This window comes from Lichenostomus cassidix, unplaced genomic scaffold (assembly GCF_008360975.1).
Source record: "Lichenostomus cassidix isolate B80296 unplaced genomic scaffold, HeHo_3.0 HiC_scaffold_43, whole genome shotgun sequence".
NCBI classification, from domain to species: Eukaryota; Metazoa; Chordata; class Aves; order Passeriformes; family Meliphagidae; genus Lichenostomus; species Lichenostomus cassidix.
In genome coordinates this window covers 843,453-864,172 of record NW_028147635.1, presented here as the reverse complement: position 1 = coordinate 864,172, position 20,720 = coordinate 843,453, and the positions used below count along the sequence as shown (strand labels likewise).

The window sequence follows — 20,720 nt, the reverse complement described above, 5'->3', positions numbered from 1 at the left end:
GTATTTATAACTGTTGCTGTTTAATGCATATTTGTTTGTCCAGTGTTTAAGAATGCTAAGCCCCACAAAAGAAAATACTGCCTTTGAAAAATCGCTAAAAGTCATAGACTAATCTGCCAGGCTTTGGGCTCTGCAATTTAAAAGTTAATTTAAAATAGCAGTGAAAAGTGCCATTCTTCAGTAGCACATTTGAAGTCCTAGAAAAAGCTCGCAAAATCGTATAAAAGATCCTAAACGTCTGTTGATTTTGTGAGTGGCTAATATTTGTGAGCATATTTTTTCTGTAAATTGAAAGATAATCTAGATTTACGGAGAGTAAAACAAAAGACTGAAAAGGTGAGAAAAGATAGCCTAATGGATCACAAGCAAAAACTAACAGCATGAGAATCTTAGTCAGTTATCCTTTATGCTTTCCTCTTTCCTTTCTGCTCTGTTTGCTAAAAATTCTGCCAAGGTGAGGAAGAAAAGTACCCCATTTTACAAGCAAGAAAAGCTATCAGTAGTCCTGATCACTGTCTGGAGCCATGATGTGAGCTGCCAAAACTGAAAAATTTAATGTCTCTGCAACACTTCAAAATGCCTGTGTGTATGGTGTGTGGGAAAGGGACAGGTCAGGCCTTGCCCGGTGAGACAGTGAACTGCTCCTTATCTCACCCCCCAGAGCATCCCAGCCCTGCAGTGAGGTCCAGTCATGGACACAGCAGAGGCAGCGCTGCACAGAGCTCCAAGCCCAGCCCTATAGTGGGGCCAGTCATAGACACAGCAGAGGCAGTGCTCCAATCTCCCCATCCCTGACTCCAAAGAAACCTGCTAGGGGATGGAAGGCCCAAGAAAGCCAAAAGAATTAACATTCCTCTTAAAATTTCTGTAGATTCTGTCTTTCTTCTTTTTCTTCAAAATAACTGCTCAACCAATATCTCTCCACATTAGTGTTGTTCCTCAACTAACAAAGCTTACTCCGAATATATAAACCCACCAATTTTCAGTTTTGCCAGGTAGTTTATACCCTGGCCTGAAGTAAGTAAACTAAAGAAGAACCTTTCTACCATTGTAGAGGCCATAATGAATGCCACTGCAGATGCCATAAAAGCACAGCAAATCAAGATAAAGAGCATCTTACAATTAACTATAGATTTGCTGTATGCCAAAAGAGAAAGAGTATGTACAGTTATAAATACAAGCTGTTGCAATTATGTTAATCCTAACTTAAACAAATGTATGTAATAGTTTTTTGTGTTATTGCATTGTTATTTACTGTCTGCAATAGTAGTTATTGTTATATAATATTATGTACTTAGAACTGTGATGTTTATATCCAATAGCAAAAGTATAAACTTAGATATGAAATAGAGAAAGGTATTTACTTTCATGACATACAAGATTTGTAAAGAATTACAAATTACAAAAGAAAAGGGGGGGATTGAGACTCTGAGCTTTTTGCCCCCTTCCACCAGCACAGGCGCCTGTCTGTAGCCTCCAGGGCTGAAGGCTGAACTCTTGATTCAAATTCAAATTGTAGGTAACAACTCCGGCCTGATGGCTTATCGGCTATGCATTTGAAACCAGCACACAAACCGCTGAATCATCCCATGAAGGACCTTCACCTTGGAGGGGGCTTTGGGGGTCTCCAAAGACCACCAGGATATACGGAGCATGCGTGGTGCACATGCTAATGATAAATGATTTGTATAACCACTCCTATCCTGAAGAATGTAATTAATATTCATGATTTTACCTATAACTCTGTGTCTTTGGGGTACTGAGGTGTGTGTGTTTAGTGGAAACAATCCCCACACATCCGGTGCACCGAATAAAGCAAATACCCACTTCTCTGACTTGGTCTCTGAAGTGTCTCTGAGCTCGATTGGGGCGAATCAGGGGGGGCTGGGGCAGTGTGACCTCCCCAGTGATGTCATACAGCTACCCAGTGATGTCACACAGCCACCCTGTGTGGTCATAGCCCACTCTGTGATGTCACAGGCAACTCTGTGATTTCACACAGCCTTCACTATGGTCACATAAAGCTGTCCTGTGATGTCACAGCATATTCGATGATGTCACATCACCACCCTGTGGTGTCACACAGTCTACTCTCTGACCTCACAGCTTTCTGTATGATGTCATTCAGCTACACTGATGTCACAGTCGCTCTTTGATGAGTCACAACCGACCAGTGATTCCACAGCCCTCTCTATGATGTCACATATCACAGCCTGCTCTAGGATGTCACAACCTGCTCTGTGGTCTCACAAGCCAGTCAGTAATGTCACACAGCCCACTCTGTGATGCCATACAGCCACTCAGTGATGTTACACAGCTCAGTCTGTAACTGCACAGCCTGCTCTGAGGTCATACAGCAACCCTGCGATATCACAGCCTGCCCTGTGATGTCACACAGTCCCCTCTGTGATCCTTTAGCTGCTCCATGACCTCACACAACCAATTCTGGGATGTCATAGCCCAATCTGTGACCTCACACAACCCAGTCTGTAATGTCACACAGCTCCTTTCTGACATCACAGCTGCTCTGTGTCTCTCTGACACAGCCCCAGAGGTGCCCATGGCTATGACACAGCCCCCTCTGGGCCATGGCACAGCCCCTGCCAATGCTGAGCACCTGTGAGCTCTGGGTGTGCCCTGCTGGTGTCCCTGAGATGGCCTGGCAGTGCCCCAGCCCTGCTGGGCTGTGCACAGGAGCTGCTCCTGGGCAGAGCTGTCTCTCTGCAGCGCTGCCGCTTGCCAGGAGCTCCTCTGTGCCAGGAGCCCAGCCCAGCTCAGCAGCACAGCAACAGCACAGGGACTTGAATGACCCTTGTGGGGCTTTGGTGCTCAGGCCCTGAACATCAGTCCCTGAGAGGGAGTTGCAGAAACCTCTCAAGTATTCAAAGGCAGAATTGAACTCCAAAGTTCCTAAAACCATAAATGGGTCCCACTGAGGGACACAACTGAGAAAGTGTCCCCATGGCCCAGTTGGAGGAGGAAATTGGAGGCAGGGATGACACGTGGGGACAAAGAGAAGCCAAGTCTTTGCGCCCTTGGGAACAGCAGTGTCTCTGCTACCTAAGGGCTGTGAGGAAACACCTTGTCCTGAGGCACTGGGCCCTCCTGGCACAGCCCCAGCAAGGCTGGGCACTGTCACCCCCTTGTCCTGCCCTCAACATCCCCACCCCACATCCCAGTGGCCTCGAGGATCTGCTGGAAGGAGTCCTGGGGAGCCATTGGCAGGAATGGCCCTGGGGGGCTTCTTAATGCCCCCAGAGACTGCAGGTTTTTCAAAGGACTTTGGGTTTTCCTTTCCCTTGGACTCTCTGAGAGGTTTGTGCAATCATGGCCTTCAATTATCTGCTGTAATGAGTCCCTTGAGATTCTTTGTCAGTAACAAGACTCAGTGGGGCTCATTAATGCTTCAAGGTGTTCTAGGTTTATTAAAGTACTTGTTTTGATTTGGAGTCTCTGGGAGGTCTGTACATCCATGGCCTCCAATTCTCCTCCAAGGAGTCCATAAGGAACTTGTGTTGAGGATGGACCTCAGTGGAACCCATTAAAGCTTTGAGACACTTTGGGTTTTCCCTCTGACTGGCTCATGGAAAGGTTTGTGCAACCAGCTCTCAGGCCCTGAGGTTCAAGGTCTCAGCACCAAATGCACCACAGGGCTCATTAGGATCAAGCAATTCCTAACAAAACATGGCTCTGCCTTGATTTCCCTCTGGACTAATGCAGTTCATTAGGAAGTTTCTTTTCTATACTTATGGAGCAATATTTCAAAGAAATAAGATTCTAAGAAATATGGATTCCTATTTTAAACTGAGTATTTTATTGCTATTCTCTTTAGAGAAGAGGTAATTGCAGCATTGTGAGATTGATATTGATCCAGGGTGTCTCCTAAGGAGGTCTGGCCTGGTCAGAGAAGCTGTGCTTTGAGGTCTGACACAGTGTGGACAACCTTGCTCCACATTCCCAACCCTGTCATGTCTCTCCTCACTCACCTGATACCTGCTTTGCTTGCACAACTGGCTGCACTCAAGCAAAGAGGGGTTTTCTTCTTTTATTTCTTGAAGCAATCTCAAGATCCTAAGTTTCACCACTGAAAAAAGACAACCTCCTTAAGTGTGTGCCAAGCCCAAGCTGCCACCAAGGAGGTTCCCCTTCCCCAAGGCAGAACCCTGCAAGGAATGTTTTAGACACACAAGAAGTTCTGCAATAAAAACAAATCCAGAGTTGCCTGAAGGCAGAATTAGAGCAAGTGCTGAAGGGCAGACAAGCTTTGAACTCCTTGCAGCTCAAAGCACCCAGGGGATTGTTGAGAGGTGTGTGAGTGAGCCAAGAGTGAGGGGAAGGGAAATGCAGAGAGGCCTGGAAGTGCTTGTGTGCAGACAGGCTGCTGGGAAGGGCACTGCAGCCCTGCCCTGGGCCAGCTGTGATGCTGGATTCTCATGCCAACCTGCACTGGGCCATTGCAAGGGGCTGTTGCCATGGCCACTTCACTGAGCCCACGGCAGCAGCCCATTGCTCAGGGCTGGTGTCACTGCCCAGAGCCACAGGGGATCCATGGCTGGGGTTTGTGCCATGGCCACCTGCCCTGTGCCGCGCTGGCTGGGCAGGCGCCGCAGAACCAGCAGCAAAGCCCAGTGCCAGGGCCAAAGGCCAGGTCAGCCTGACAGAAAGGGTCAGTGCTGGGGACTGTTTCCATGGCAACCAGCACTGGGACACCACACCTGGGTCACCTGTCATGGCATTGCCATGGAAACCCCTTGGAGGGACTGATGCCAGGGACATTTGCACTGAGACACTGCTGGGCTCGGGTGCCATGGCAACCACCATAGGGCATCATTGGTACAGAGGTTGCCACGGCAACCAGCACAGAGCCCCTTCCTACTGTCCAATGCCAGCACAACCTGCAGGAGACACTTTGCTGAGGTTGGGTCCATGGCCAACAACCTTTGCCCTGCTGGGATGGGGATTGTCACGGTCAGAAAGGAGCCTGTGGAGCCGTGGTGATGCTGGATGGCCATGGGGTGCTGCTTTGGGTGGGGCAGAGGGAATTTCCTTCCCAGGGCTTTCTTGGGGCTGTGCTTTGGGGCTGTGCTGAGCACAGGGTTGATCACACAGAGATGGTTTTGTTCTCGCTGAGCTTGCACAGAGCCAAGGCCTTTCCTGCTCCTTGTCCAGCCATGCTGGGGAGGGGCTGGGGGTGTGGGGGAGGTTGGGAGGGGACACAGGGGGACAGGTGACCCAACTGACCCCAGGGATATCCCAGACCATAGGACATCATGCTCAGTGTATAAAGTGGGGGAACAAGGAGGAAGGGGGGACATTTGGAGTGATGGTTTTTGTCTTCCCAGGGAACACTTGGGCAGGAGGGGATCCTGTTTTGCCAGTGGTCAGGGTGAGCACCGAAGACACAGACAGCAACTGAAGGAACAGTGTAATTTATATAAATGCAAAACTGTAAAGAATTACAAAACTATAAGTTCAACAATGTACAAAATCATTTGCAAATTATCACAACAGGAGAAGCTCAGCAATGCACCCAGTCATCACTACCAAAGATTGCCTGAAGTGATTTAGAAAGATCCATCACCAGTTAGCCTCAGACTTTACCATCACCCAGCCCCACACATCAGCTGGGGAAGCTGTCACAGCCAAGGACTGCAGAGCCACTCTGGACACTGGGAATTCCTGCAGCTGTGTCCAGCCACAGGTGAGGCTTCCAACCTCGCTGGGAGAGAGCCCAGCTTGGAGAGTGCTGAACAAACAAACTGACAGCACTTCCAGTGCAGGAACATCTGGATTCATTCTCCTGATTGGTTTCTCCCAAAGCCTGGCCAGGGCTCAAGGAGGAACCAAGAGAGTTGACTTTGATCCTACACCGTCAAACAAGGCAAGATGTGGCCTTGTCCAGTTTCTAAATACAGAAAGGTAAAACCAGGTTTCACCAGTGAACAGATACATAGATCATATTGCTAATAATAGTTCAGTAATGAGCAGTTTCAAATATAACCTTTGGTTGGAAGGTTCATCAAGAGGTCAACTTTGGCTCAGGGCCTGTCGTTCAGGCCTTGGTTCTTCAATTGGTCCTTTGACCAGCAGATAAACTACAACCTTCATAATCATTCTTTTGATAACAGTCTTAGATTTAGGTGTTAGGTGTAAAGGCATTGTCTCTTGTTCTTCAATTAAGTGCTGTTCAAGTTCATTACTCAGAGCTATAATTTGCATTCCTTTTAAAACATATATAATTATTTGCTATTTTCTATGTTCTTTATCAAATCCCCCTTTTTCTTGAGACTGTGTCTCTTTTCAGAAAAGTCTCAGTGCTCCATTTTTTAGCACAAAGTGTCACAACAACTCTAACTTGGAATCATAACACACCAAGTGCACACACTGCAATGATTACAGTCACTGCCACAAATGCATCTCACAGCAGCCTCCAATTTGGCAGCCATGAAGCCAATCCCACCAGGGAGAATTTTCTTCTTTCTGCCACTCTTCTACTGCTCTTCCTATCAAGGTGATTCCTGACTGTTGAACTCAAACCCATCACTGATACAAGTGCAACATTCCTGTCCTAGAATAGCACAGGTTCCTCCCTGGACAGAAAGCAGATAATCCAAGGCCATGTGGTTCTGTAGAGCTCCCAGTTTGGGTTTTTTGGAGCTCACAGGAGGTGCTATTCAATATTTTAACATTACAATGTGCTACTTCAAATAATCAATTTAGCTCATTAACGTAAATTCCATAGGACAAGGCAATGAACATGGGACACAGGATGAACCAGAATCTTTGGCTTTCTGAAATCAAAGGCACTCTTTGGGTGGGAAATATTCCCTTGGCCCCAGCTCTTCCCTGTGGTTGTTGCCAAAGTACCCAAAAGGGTGGCACTGCAGCTGAGAGTGGTGTAACACTGACGCTGAGCAGCTCCAGCACCCCAACCTCTATTGACATTGTGAGTGATGTTCAAGCACAGAAATCCTTTCACATTCTGGCCTCTAACAAGGTAGGTTTGTCCTGAAGGCAAATCATACTGAATCCTGTAAAATTGATAAATGTATTCCTCTGTTCCACAGCACAGTTTTCTTTAATTATCCCTTCACTGGCTCTGTTACAAGTCAGAGCCCATTGACAGAGTTCTGCCACCCTGTAGCGTGGGCCCTCCAAGGGAATCCTGTTCCTCCCAACATTAGTTGAGAACATACCCAGCAATTAGTTGAATTTAATATTTTGCCTACTTTGATCTTTATATTTTCATAAGAATTCTTATGACTAATCCCTTGGTGACACTTTAGAGGTGTTTCTGGCAAACAAAGATTCTGGTTGACTATCAAGATACAACTTACAGCCGCAAGCAGTACTTCAGTGACAAGGTTATTCATTCTTTTTCCTCAATCTCATTCAGGTCAGGAACAATAGTTCCATTGTCCATGGAGCTGGCTCCTTTTTAATTCCACAATAATGCCCCCAAGGTCCTTTGCTGTTCAGCTTCACCGCGGTGTCTGTGGGTAACAAGGCTTGGTGGGGTCCTTTCCCCTTTGGCTGGAGAGCTGCCAGGTCCCAGTCCTTGAGGTGCTCCAGGCTCCTGGCTGGAATTCCTGTGGAAGGCACTCAGGGTCACATCAGCCTTCACATGGAGCCCTGTGGATCAGAGCATTTTCCAAAGGGAACGTTGGGGCAAACAGGGAGATTTGGTCTGGCAGGATCTGTGAAACAACATCCTATAACATCTACTTGTTCTCCCATAGAACACTTGGCTGCAGGGACATATTCCCATTGTTCCTGACCAGGTTTCAGGATTAAAACTGTGCTGTCTTTCCCCAGAGCTGTTCCTTCAGCTGGCTCAGGAGGGCCATCTAGCCTCTGGACCCACACTGTGGCTCAATTATTAGGACTTCTGGATCCAAACCCTTTATCTTCACAAGCAGTACTGATTTGAGGTGGATGTCCTTTTTTCCCAACTGTTTTTAAAACTGTATTATCAGTAATTGTCCTATCCTGTCATGGGGTTGCATAATCAAATCTTGTTCACTATTTTTAACCAGAATTTAATTTCTTCTTGATTATTTGTATTGATTACACCTCCCATGACATGAACACTTTGCAAGGCCAAGCTGGAGTGAGCAGTTATCAAACCAAAGTGTCCTGGAGGAATCTGAATTCTTGTTTTGGTATTGATAACTCTCATTTGCTTCTGATTTATCCTCATTAAATCTAATGCATAAAGGTCCAGCCATGCAGCTTCTGAAGTGGACCTGTAAGGAGTTCTCCATCAGGACAGGTTCCCATCTCTTCATTTTTTCATCTGCTCTTTAACAAACCTTTCATCCGTTCCACAAATCCTACGCCTTGTGGCAAGTGTGGTATATGAAAAACCCAGCAGCCTTAATCACTTTATTTCTCACAGTAACAGACAAATCATTCCATATCACAGTATCAGAAAACCCTACAAAAATAGCCAATTTCATCCCATCCTCCTTTATTCATTATACATAAACTCGCCAATTTTCCCACTGATGTTCAGGTCCTGACCAAACATTTTCTGTAGGGTATTTAGTGTTACATCCCTGAGCAGCAGAAGGTAACAAACTGTCAGCATTATTTCATATGATTATTTAGTTTGGATCTCTCTATATATATACATACATGCATATTTTATAATATTTTTACATATAATTTTTATGATATATATTTATTTATTTATTATATTATTATATTATTTCACTTGCACAAAGAAATCTGAGCTCAAGATTAAAAACTTCTGTTGCTCCATGTGGGAGCATTCCTAAACCAATTGTTCCTTCTGTTGGTGCTTTTTCCAATATACTGTTAACAAAATTTATCCTCATCTTCCCAAACCCACAAGATCTTTTCCTTTTTCCATATGCAATTTTGGATGCATTTTAATACATCCAGTGGATCAGCTGCTTTTAGCTGACTTCCCCATTGCTCACACGGTGCTCTGATCTCAGCCCACTCCAGAGCCAGCGAACTATAGGGAAGGTCTTCCCAACCAGCAATCTTGGATGGGACCAATTCCTTACATTTACATATAAAAAGTGACATTTTGCTGTGATCTGGACAGACTATGCCAATTTTGTTTTGCCAGTGGGCAGGGCCAGCACCAAAGACACAGACACCAACTGAAGGAATCAGTGCAATTTCCTATAGTTCAAAGCAGCAAAGAATCACAACAGGAGAAGCTCAGCAATGAACCCAGTCATCTCTACCAAAGATTGCCTATAATGATTTAGAAAGATCCATCACCAGTTAGCCTCAGACTTTACCATCACCCAGCCCCACACATCAGCTGGGGAAGCTGTCACAGCCAAGGACTGCAGAGCCACTCTGGACACTGGGAATTCCTGCAGCTGTGTCCAGCCACAGGTGAGGCTTCCAACCTCACTGGGAGAGAGCCCAGCTTGGAGAGTGCTGAACAAACAAACTGACAGCACTTCCAGTGCAGGAACATCTGGATTCATTCTTCTCTTGGATTCTCCCAAAGCCTGGCCAGAGCTCAAGGAGGAACCAAGGGAGTTGACTTTGACCATACACCCCCAAACCAGGCCAGATGTTGGATTTCATGGCCTTGTTTAGCTTTTAAATACAGAAAAGTCAATACATGTTTCACTAATGAGTGGATACATCTATCACAATGCTAATGATCATGCATATTTCGTTAATGAGTGGATACAAAGATAACCTTTGGTTGGAAGGTTCATCGAGAGGTCACCTTTGGCTCAGGGCCTGTTGTTCAGGCCTCAGTCAGGCCTCTTGTTCAGGCCTTGGCACTTCAGGGATGTGGTTTAGTGCTGGGCTGACAGTGCTGGGTGAATGGCTGGGCTTGATGAGCTCAGAGGTCTTTTCCAACAGAAACGACTCTAGAATTCGAGGAATCTGCTCCATTCAGCCTGGTCCATGTTAGCAGCATTACTTTGCTCAGAAAGTTCCCTCTTGGTCAGCTCTTGAGGCCTAAGGCTTCAGGCCCTTTAGCTCCTGGTGCTAAGCTGCTCATGCTGAACAAGATGACTCAGAGAGAAGAATACAGTTCATCTAATTCCTTCTGGGACACTGAGAGGGGAGGATGTGAAAACAGGAGCATTGCTTGGTGTCACCTCCTCTCTGCCCTTCAGGCCTTTCAGTGCTCTGAAACAGCCAAGAGCTTTCTTCAAGAGTGCAATGAAGCAGCTGTTCCTTCTGCCAGGTCTGGCTCTGTCCAGTCTCTGCACTTGACTGCTTTTGTCCCTCTTGCTGTGCCCTCTGTTCCCCCTCTGCTCGCTGGCTGCTGCCCAGGACTGTGGAACTGGCCCAGATCAAGTGCTCGAGAGCCTCATTTCTCTGCCCTTGGAGCTGCCTGGGCACAGCAGCCTTTTCCATCTGCAAGCTCCATATGGACAGGGAGTGCCCAGCTCCGTTCCTTGCACAACCTGCAGGAGCCCAGGGCCTGCCATCTCAAGTCCCTGCTGGCACTGAGGGCTCCCAGGTGCCTCAGGCTGCTGTGACACCACTGCAAACAGGAGGCAAGAGTGGCAGGGGCTGTGCTCAAAGTCAGCTCCATTTGCTGCTGCTACTGCTGCTGCTGCTGTGGGGTCATTTGTCCAGCCCTGCCCCAGCCTCAGGGATCAGCTCCAGGCCCTGCTGCTGCTCCCTCAGGATCAGCCACAGTTTGGTTGTTGCTCTCAATGCCAGCAGAAGCAGTGGCTGAAGCAGCAGGTGCTGACAGTGCCCCAAGCCCCGGGGCCAGTGGGAAGGGAGCTGCTTCACACGAGAACCAGGAGCAAAGGACATTTCTTTGTTAGGACATGTTTTCTGGTTTAAGAAAAGAAAAAGAGAAAAGAAAAAAACCTAGATGAAATACGAAAGATAAAAACAAAACTCAGGTGTGTAGTGTAAAATCTTCTGTAACTTTGGATTAAGAGGTAACCGATCTTCTGTAAAAGAGAGGTCAGTTATTTATTTTGTCAATGTCCCAACAGCATGGATCTATCTTACTGACTCTCAGCAGCCTTTTTTAACAGATCCTGGGGTTGTTTCCAATATTAAGTTATTTTAAATTGTGGTTGAAGCAATCAGAAATTGATTGTGCCCTGCCAGCTCTGAGCAGGACTGGGAATCCAGATTCTTTTGATCCCCATCTCATTAAGAAGATGCCCTTCCTTCTCACCCTGTGAACGAGCTGTGCATTCCCTTTGAAACTGTCAGTGCTTTCTTAAAGATGCAAAGTCCCACTTACAGCTTTTTGCTCTGGTTTGGAAGTGGAGAAGGGCAATTCTTCATTCACCAACTCCAGACTGCACTGCCTTAGGAACAACAGCCCACTCGCCAGGTTTGGCTCACTCGTGGCACTTCTAGAGGAGGAAGAAAGTGCAATTGCACAATTCCAACCCAAAAAGAAGCAACAGTGGGACAGACAAAACATCCTGTGGACATACAGGTGTTCAGCTGGGACTGTGGAGTGTTGGGGTTCTTGCCAGTTGGATGTGTATCCCTCACTGCAATCTCTGGGCCTGCAGGAGAGTCTCACTCACCTGCACAAGCAGAAAGCTCCGTCGGTGTGCTCAGAACAGGCTCGTCTGATGCAGAGCTGTCAGAGCCATGGGAGGGCAGAGCAGGCCCAGCCATGCTCAGGGCTGAGCCCCAGCAGAGTCCTGGCAGAGCCCTGGCAGAGCCCAGAGCAGCCTCAGCATCCGCAGAGCCCTGCTGGAAGGAGAGAAACCAGAAACTACCCATCAGCTGAAGGCTCCTGTCCCCCTTGTCCCAACTGCCCGCAGTGCCCAGGCCATGCTGGCTGAGCTCAGAGCTGTGCCCAAACCTCCCCATCATTGCTGCCTGTGGGAGGAGAGCAGGAGGGCAGGACATGTGCCCAGCCTCCAGCCAGCCATGGCAGATCCACCTCCTCAGCAGCTGCCCAGAGCCAAAGAGCAGCTTGGCAGATGACTGAAGAAGTTGTAGCATGCAGCCCAGCAAAAGGGGAAAACTTTTGGCGCCCAGCCAGGTTGTGCAATGCACAGATGTGGGAGCATCCCCCTGGCTTTGAACTCACCTGTAAATCAGGTGTGGAGTGTGTCTTTGAAGAAAGTGCCAGAGTCAAAGCTGATCATCTTCAGCTTGCACGTCGCCAGGTCGAGGTAGAGGTTGTCATCCTTGAAGTCCTCCTAGTGTCTCCAGCTGCAGCTCCACCTGGTGCAGCATCTCCAGGGGCTCCTGCTCCTTCCCTGGGGGCCACACCAGGCTGTCAGTGTTCTGCCCAGGGCCCCAGCCAACAATGCACCAGGACAAGATGTGTGGAGCTGTTACCTGCCAGGCCCCTGGATCAAACTGTGCACATGCATCTCTCCCATCTTCTAGGGCAGATGAAGATCTCGCATCCAAGGGTCGTTGAAGAGGTCCTCCAGCGATGGCCTGTCCAAGGGTTGCATGGACAGACACCTCTTAATAACATCTTGGCACTCTGAGGAGAGAAACCAGAAACTGCCAGTCAGTTGGAGAAGGCTCCTGTCCACTTTTCCCTCCCAGTTCCCATGCCCAGGCCATCCTGGGTGTGCTAGAACTGTGCCTAAACTTCCCCAGGCATTCTCTGTTTTGGAGGAGAGCAGGAGAGCAGGACATGTGCCACCTCCTCAGCAGCTGCCAGAGCAGGATGCTCATGAGCCTGCTGCTCTCTCCCAGCACTGGTATTCCCCCTGTGCCACAGAGCTGAGGATCCACCTTGAGAGAGTCGTCGTGGGAACAAGATCCGCCCCCAGATGATCTCCTGGCCCCTCCTGAATGGATGCTTCCCGACGACCAGCTGGTACAGCAGGAGGCCCAGGGTCCAGATCGTTGCTGCCCCACCGTTGTAGAATTTGAGGTGGATCCACTCTGGTGGGCTGTAGGACAGGGTTCCTGTGGAATACAGATGGAGTTCATCAGGGGATGCTGCTGCTCCCAGAGCCTCACCCCACATCCCTGGGCATGCAGGGGCTGCACCAGTGGCACACAGGGTGACCTGCTGCCCTCTCGCCAGCACCTGTGACTCATGTACAAACTTGGGGTTGGAAAAGAAGCCACTGGTGTTGGAATGAGGCAGCAGAAGCCCTGGGGAGATCCAACCATGACACGCAAAATAAAACCATTCCCAGAGGTGGGAAAAACCACTCTCATCCCTCTCTGCATTGCCCCCAAAAAACAATTACAAGCCAAGGCAAACAAGGGGAGTGGAGCAGTCCAAGACCTTCCTCGCCTGCCTACCAAACTGTCTGGGGCATGGGGTCTGACACCCCTCACTGCTACACTCATTGGGGTTTTGTCAGACTGACTGCCCCAGCCCCAGCCCAGCCAAGGGCAGAGTGGGTGGTGAAGGTGGTCAACAGGGCTGCAAGCTGCCCCCTTCGACCCCCACCCAAAAGTAACTTGGCTGAAGAGTTAATCCCATGCCTGGCAGCTACAGGAGAAGCCCTGGTGCTACACCCAGGCTGGACCATGAGATGCCCAGGAGCATCCCCTGGGAAGGCTCACCTGCAAATTGGGTGTAGGCTGTGTCTTGGAGGAAGGCACCACAGCCAAAGTCAATGAGTTTCAGCTGCATGGTGTCCAGGTCGAGCAGGATGTTCTCGGGCTTGATGTCCCTGTGCAGCACCCCGCAGCTGGTGCAGTGCCGCACAGCCTCCAGCACCTGCCGGAACATCCCCCGTGCCTCCTCCTCCGGCAGGAACCTCCGCTCCGCCAGGAAATCCCAGAGGTCCTGACAGCGCTCCGGACGCTCCAGCACCAACAGGTAGTCGTCGGGGAGCTCAACCCACTCCAGGAGCTGGATGACACCAGCACAGCCAGCGCACACCTTGTGCAGCAGCACGATCTCCAGGGGCGCACGGGTGCCATCGGGCTGCGGGAGGACCACGATGCCATCAGTGGGGCTGAGGCCATGCCATGGCTCTGGGACCCCTCACCCAGCCCGGGATGCTCTGCGCCCCCCGCTCACCCCACGCCCGCTCTACCTCCCTCCAGGCGTCCTGGCAGCTCCCACCCTGCCGGGCCCCGGCTTATCCCCGCCCGGCACGGCCCGGGTTCTGCCGCTGGCCCCGCTCACTCACCAACTCGCCCCAATGATGGATGCGATCCCTCGAAACACATTTGATGGCCACCTGCGAGCAAGAGACAGCAGCGGGCTCAGCTCGCCGCCCGCCCTGCCGAGCTCCACCCTCCTCCTCCTCCTCCTCCTCCTCCTCCTCCGCCCGCCGCCAGCCCCGCCACTCACCGGGGCGCCGTCCGCTAGCCGCGTCCCCGCGTAGACTCTGCCGAACCCGCCTGTGCCCAGCAGCGCACCCAGCCGGTACCGCTCCTGCAGGGCCTCCTGCGCCTTCCCTGCGGGCGACACGCGGCCGTCACCGCTCGGCCCGGGGCCACACACGGCCCCCGACCGCCTCTGCACCACCCCGGGCCGGGCATCCCCCTCTGAACGGGGCACGGGCGGCTCGGGGCCGGCGGCCGGACTGCCGAGCAGCGGAGCTCGGGCCGGAGAAGGCGCAGCGCGGGCGGCAGGAGCGGCCGCGCCGTGTGTGTCCTCCTCGGGCCACGGGAAGAGCCGGTAACGGGGCCGGAGCTGGGGCCGGGGCCGGGGCCGGGGCCGAAGCTGGGGCCAGGGTCGAGGCCGGGGCCGCGGTCGGGGTCGGCACTGGACCCTGCGTCGGGGCCGGGGCCAGGCTCGGGACAGACGAAGCCAAAGGGTGGCGATGCCGCCCCAGACCCAGCCACTGATGCCCGCCCAGCAGCGCCACAGCCAAGCCCGGCAGAGCCGGGCAGAGGCGAGAGCGCGGCGGGACGCCCAGGGGCGGGGAGGGGGCAGCCCCGCCCGGGGCCGGGGGCGAGCCTGGGGCATGGCCCGGGCTGGAAGGGGGAGAGGGAGGGCGAGAAAGGAGGGGACACAGGGAAAGGGACACTGGGAGAGGCTGTGGGACAGGGGGAGAGGGAGAGGAGGAGCAGGATAAAGGGAAGGAGGGGGTCTTCAAAACTCTTCAGTCGCTGCTGCCGCCGCTGCCGCCGCTGCCGCTGCCGCTGCCGCTGCTGCAACTGAAGCTCTGGGGCAGTTAGTCCGAGTGGCCGTTAGTCCGAGTGGCCGTTAGTCCGAGTGGCCGTTTGTCCGAGTGGCCGTTTGTCCGAGTGGCCGTTTGTCTGTTCCCCGCTCGCCCCCGCGCGCCCCACGGCCGAGCCCCGCGCGCCCCCGGGGGCAGCCCCTGAGTCTGTCCAAACACGGGAACTTTGCCGTGTTCAGCCCACATCCAGAGGCTTGACTGCTGCACAGTGGCACAGCAATCCCCTTGGCTGCTCTGTGCATTGTCCCTGCTGAGGGTCAAACACTAGTGGAGCACATTCCCTGTCTCTAGAATTCATACCTCACCCAAGCACTGCACTTGTGTCTCCAGCATTGCTTTCCAAGCAGAACGGGGAAAGACAAACTGTGTGTAACTCATGGTATTTCAGAGAGTCTAAAACATGCTAAGTCATAGATCTTCGAGGTGAGATCCATTTGCAATTAATGGGATGGAGAAGTAGTGCAACATGGAAAAGGGGAGCATAGAAATAAATAGAGGAAAACATCTTGAATTGTTTCTTTACCTTTTCTTTTCACTTCTGGAAAGCTGTTTCAGTTTTTCAGGAATCTTCTCCACAGTCCTGCTTGCTCTTTTCAAGAACCTTTCCTGGAGGGAATGAATTGCAGGAATTATTGGGCTGCACTGGCCCTGGCCGGGTGCCCGGTGCCACCAAAGCCGCTCTGTCACTCTCCTCACAGGTGTAGGACACAGAACCCAGGAGGAAAGGCTCGTGGGCTGGGATAAGGGCAGGGAGAGGTCACTCACTGGTCACTGTCAGGGGCACAACAGACACAAGCTAGGGAAATGAATGGAATTCATTTCCAAGCAAATCACAGTAGGAGAAGGAGAACTAAAACAAGCCCTAACAAAACAGCTTCCCCACCCCTTCCTCCTTCCCAGGCTCCCAGCCTCCACCTGCAGTCCCTGCTCTGCTCTCTCTGCAATTGGAAATTTGTCACCAGCCACAAACTTTGCTTTAGCCTCATCCCAGGATCTCTTCCTGCAGAGGAAGAACTTTCTCCAGCAGAGATTTGGAGTGTGACAGCCTTTGAGTCTCAGGGTGTTTCTCCTGCAGCTCCTTTTGGATCTCCTCTTCCTGTGCTGGGTCTCCTGTGCCACAGAACTCTGCCAGCTGCAGCTTTGCAAACATCAGCTCAAGGTCTGGATGTTCCTGAACGACTTGCTCGAGGTCCTTGGGGGCTGCATCCAATGCATTCTTCTTGTCCTCCCCCTTTGCATGGAGCCAGTGGATGTGCTGGCCCCTGGCCAGGGCCTGGCAGAGCAGGTGGAACCTGGGTCCTGCTGCAGGAGCTGGGGGAGCTCCAGGACTCGCTCTGGCCGCTGGGGCAGCCACAACACAAACCGTTCCCAGCCAGGAGCCGAGGGCTCCGTGTGGCTCTGCAGGACCTTGTCCCTGGGGCTCGTCTGGATCAGCGCGGGCAGCTGGGCTGCACTTGGCTTCCTTTGTGTCCCTGCTTGCCCTGGGACAGCAGCTGCCCAGCGCCGAGGGGACAGCAATGGCACCGGGGCAGTTTGGGGTGAGGTTCAGTGTCTGTGCCTGGCAGAACTCCCAAATCCTTGCCGAAGGAGCAGAGAGTGCTGACAGAGTACAGGATGCTCTGCTGAGCACGGGATGGACCCAGGGTGGACAGCTCCGGACTGGTGCTGCCAGTGCCGCGCGGGGCGGGGCCGCTTTGGGGACCCCCCAGGGCAGAGCGCTTTAGGCTGCTTTGGGGCTCTGGGCACCTGCAAAACCGGCACTGGGCACGGCAAGAGCGTGTGGGGGCAGCTGGGGCCCTACTGGTGGCACTGGTGGCGCTGCAGTCCCCTGGCCACAGGTGAGGAGCTCTGGGGTAAGCTGGGGGAGGAGCAGGGGGATGGGGCTGGTAGATGGGAGAAGGGGTGCTAAAAGGTGGGGTGAGACCCCCCTAACCGAGTGGGAGTGGAACCCTGTAAAAATCAATGTTTACCAAATATGTTAAAAGCCACTAAGAATGAAGAGGGATGGATGAATTAGCTTTTGTAATGAGGGAAATAAAGGAAAAAACCCACAACAAAACCCACTGGGGGACTGAGTCCAGGATATCTAATCTCTGAAATTCTCTGCTTGGTGTGGGATAGAATGAAATTGCAAAATCGGTAACAGTGAATTGTTCAATTTATTTAAAAACAATCCCATAAACAGGAAAAGGCCACCTCCTGGTACAGTTAAACAGGGAAATTCACCTGGAAGTTACTGGAAATCGATTTCTCCAAATTACCCAGACAAATTTGGAATCAGTGTCTTTTGGTATTGGTGAACAAATTTTCTGGATGGCCAGAGGTCTTTCCCTGTCGCACCAATAAATCCAGGGAAGTGGTAAAAATTATGCTTAATCAATCATACCAAGATTTGGGGGCAACTTGGTTTGTCTTCAGGGAGAAGCCTCCATTTTATAGCAGATGTGGTGCAACAGCTGAGCAAAACCCTGGGTATAAAAAGGGACTGACACAGCCCTAGGTGACCACAGGTGAGTGGGAAAGTGGAAAGGATAAATCAGAATTTGAAACAACAAATTAGGAAAATGTGCCAGGAAACCTCTTCAAAACAGCCACAGACCCTTCCTCTGGCTCTTCTGTGAGTCAGAATTCAGCCAGGGACAAAAACAGTGAATTGCTGTTGGGGCAGCTGTACCAAACACCATCAGTTCCTGGAGAAATCCATCCAAAGGGAGAAACAGATTTAAATCTATACCTGGTTTCTTTAGGAAAGGTGGTTTATAACCCTGTCAGGACCAGTTGCTGTGGATGTCCCTGTTGATCCATTCCAGTCTGGGGATTTTGTGTATGTAAAGAGTTGGAGCTCTGAACCCTTGAAGGAAGAGTGCAAAGGAGCTTTCCAAGTTCTCCTGGTAACCTACACTGCCCTCAGGGTGGAAGGAATTGAACCCTGGGTTCATCACACGCAGGTAAAACCAGCAACTACACATTAAATACAGCAGAGAGAAAACTGACTGATACCCTGGACCCTGCAGGTTATATATATATATACTACTGGTTTAGGTATCAAATATGATTTTCTAAGGGGATACTGTTTATTGGATCTAGATGAAGATGATGACTAATTGCATATTTATAATAACAATAGAAATTATGTTGTTAATCTCTGGGGAGGGGAATGTGATCTTAAAGTTAGTGCAAGATTTTTGCAGATTACAGAATGTAACACCTATAACAGCTTGTTTGCCAACACATTTTCTCTGCAGAAAATCCAATTCCGTGGGGAGCTTTAGTCAGTGCTTTGACAAAAATCTGGGAACACGTGTGGGAAGGAAATAGCACCCAGGGCAAATGGAAAGGGATGGCAGGAGAATATTCCTTACAAAGGAATTCTTACACATCAGAACAATACTGTTGAGAATTGTAATAGCTCAAAACTGGACCTGGAAATCACCTCAGGAAATATCTATTGGCTGACAGAGTGCACTGATACCCCTTGGGGATGTCAAATTCCATAAGTATGGAATAGCCCTCAGACAGGACAGTGGGAATATATCCAGCCAGTTCAGTGGTGTCTGGACTGGGAAGGGAGCCCAGGCCTCCCAGAGGACCCCTTACAGGTGGGTATAAAATACCCTGATTTAATAAGGCCAAGGCCAAAGGATCCCAGGGCAAAGGAAAAGTGGAATTGCATTTGGATAGACACTTGAACTGTTTGGAATCCTGAGGTACAGTGGCTCATGGCTGTGGCCCAGGCTCTGAGGGTGGGATGTGTCTGTAGAAATTATTCTGCCTTTCTTAATGACACCTGTTAGGTCTCACCTAACAAACAGTTCAGCTTGCCGAGACACAGACTGTCAGCAGGACATGGTAAAATCATTAGTTCACTTAGGGTGGGTGGGAAGTGATGGAATTTGGGGCACACATTTGCCCTTGGGGGAATCAAGAGCACAATGGACACTTGGGGTTTTAAGGTTATGTCCCTTGTGGAAGGAATCACCCCTGGGAACCCAGCTGTGGGGAAAGGTTAAAGGGGATGAACCTTGGAAACATCCCAGCATGGGAACTGCAGTGGGATGGATTTTAGAATCCATCTTTACTCCTCAGAGATCTTTCTTTAGGAACAGACCAAACACACACCATTGGAGTGCAAATGGGAACTTTAGTGAATGCAACTCAATTGGGGTTTACTGAAATAAATGAACAGTTGAAAGCCACAACTAAAATGACCTTACAGAACAAACTGGCATTAGATCTTTTGCTGTTACATGGAGTATGTGGATATTTGAATTGAAACAACAACACTTGTTGTGTGCACATTCCAAATGTGATGCTGAATTGGATGATCAGGTAGAGAGGATAAAATTGGTTGCTGCATTCAGCAGGGAATTAAGGGGAGGGTTAGAAAGTAACTGGTTAAATAAATTATTTAAAGGACTTGGATTTTCTCTGACTGCTTGGTTGGCCTTACTTTTGTAAAGTATAATTGGGATCACAGTAATAATTGTGATTATGACACTTGCTTATGCTGTGTGAAGAACATGGTTGGGAATGCAGGTGAGGAACTCACGGGATGTGAGTAAAAGAGCAGAGTGAGGCTTGTGAAGGCTTGAAGGGAAGAGAACCTTCCCAAGCCTCAAAGAGGGGGAAAGTTGCCAGATGAAAAATCATTTGCACCTGCTGGGTTCATACAATGCTTATTCTCCAGAACCCCCTGGCCCCTGGAACCACACAGTGCTTATTCTGTAGGAAGCAATCAGCCCAGGTGTGCCAACTTCTACCAGCTCACCAGGCAGTCAGGTAGGACTTTGGGGTCACCAACCACCAGGGACCACCAAAGAGAGCCCCAGGACAGAAGAACAGATGTGCAAAGGGTGGGGGAAATATGGTAATGATTTGGGGGAAAGATTATCATATGTAAGTTTATTCTGGGACAGTCATTGAATATGTATGGAAACTACAGGCTATAAACAGGACCTTTCCTGTGCTCAGCATGCACAGCTTTGGGAGGAGCTCTTCCCTGTGCATCTGGCAGAATAAAGAATGCTGCTGCTTAATGCTGCATTGGGGTTAAGGAGGTTTTTATTTTACTGAATTTTTGGTGACACCTCTGTGGTTGTGACATAGAACCACAGAGTAGCTGTGATGTCAGAAAGGTGCTGTGTGACATCACAGAATGGGTTGTGTGAGGACATCGAGCAGCTACAACATCATAGAGTGAATGTGTGACATCACAGAGGAGGCTGTGACACAGAGGAGGCTGTGTGACATTACAGGTGTGACATCACAGGATGGTGATGGGACAAGGTAGAGTAGGCTGTGAGATCACAGAGCTGCCTGTGGGACATCACAGAGTAGGCTGTGACACTGCAGGGTGGTGCTGTGACATCACAGATGGGGCTATGATATCACAGAATGGGTAGTGACATCAAAGGCGGGGTGTGTGACATCACAGGGAGGCTGTTACATCACAGGGCAGGTGTATGAAATTACAGGGAGGTGTGACATCATAGAGTTGCCTGTGACATCACAGGGTGGCTGTGTGATGCAACAGGGGACTGGGTGAGGTCACTGGGAGGTTACTCCACCCTGCCCACCCTCACAGTTCCCCCACAGAAGTCCAACACTGCTGATGTGACCCCAAGCACTGTCCCACCTGCAGGATCTGCTTCCCATCAG

General features: G+C 50.3%; 1 protein-coding gene and 1 pseudogene across 4 annotated transcripts in view; one reads left to right on the top strand and one right to left on the bottom strand.

The window, feature by feature from the left end:
• Positions 1 to 20,720, top strand: part of LOC146421070 (uncharacterized) — a 391,077-nt gene that overhangs the window by 102,108 nt on the left and 268,249 nt on the right. The gene's annotated exons all lie outside the window — the stretch shown is intronic.
• LOC146421082 (serine/threonine-protein kinase pim-1-like) lies at positions 12,285 to 14,953 on the bottom strand (annotated as a pseudogene).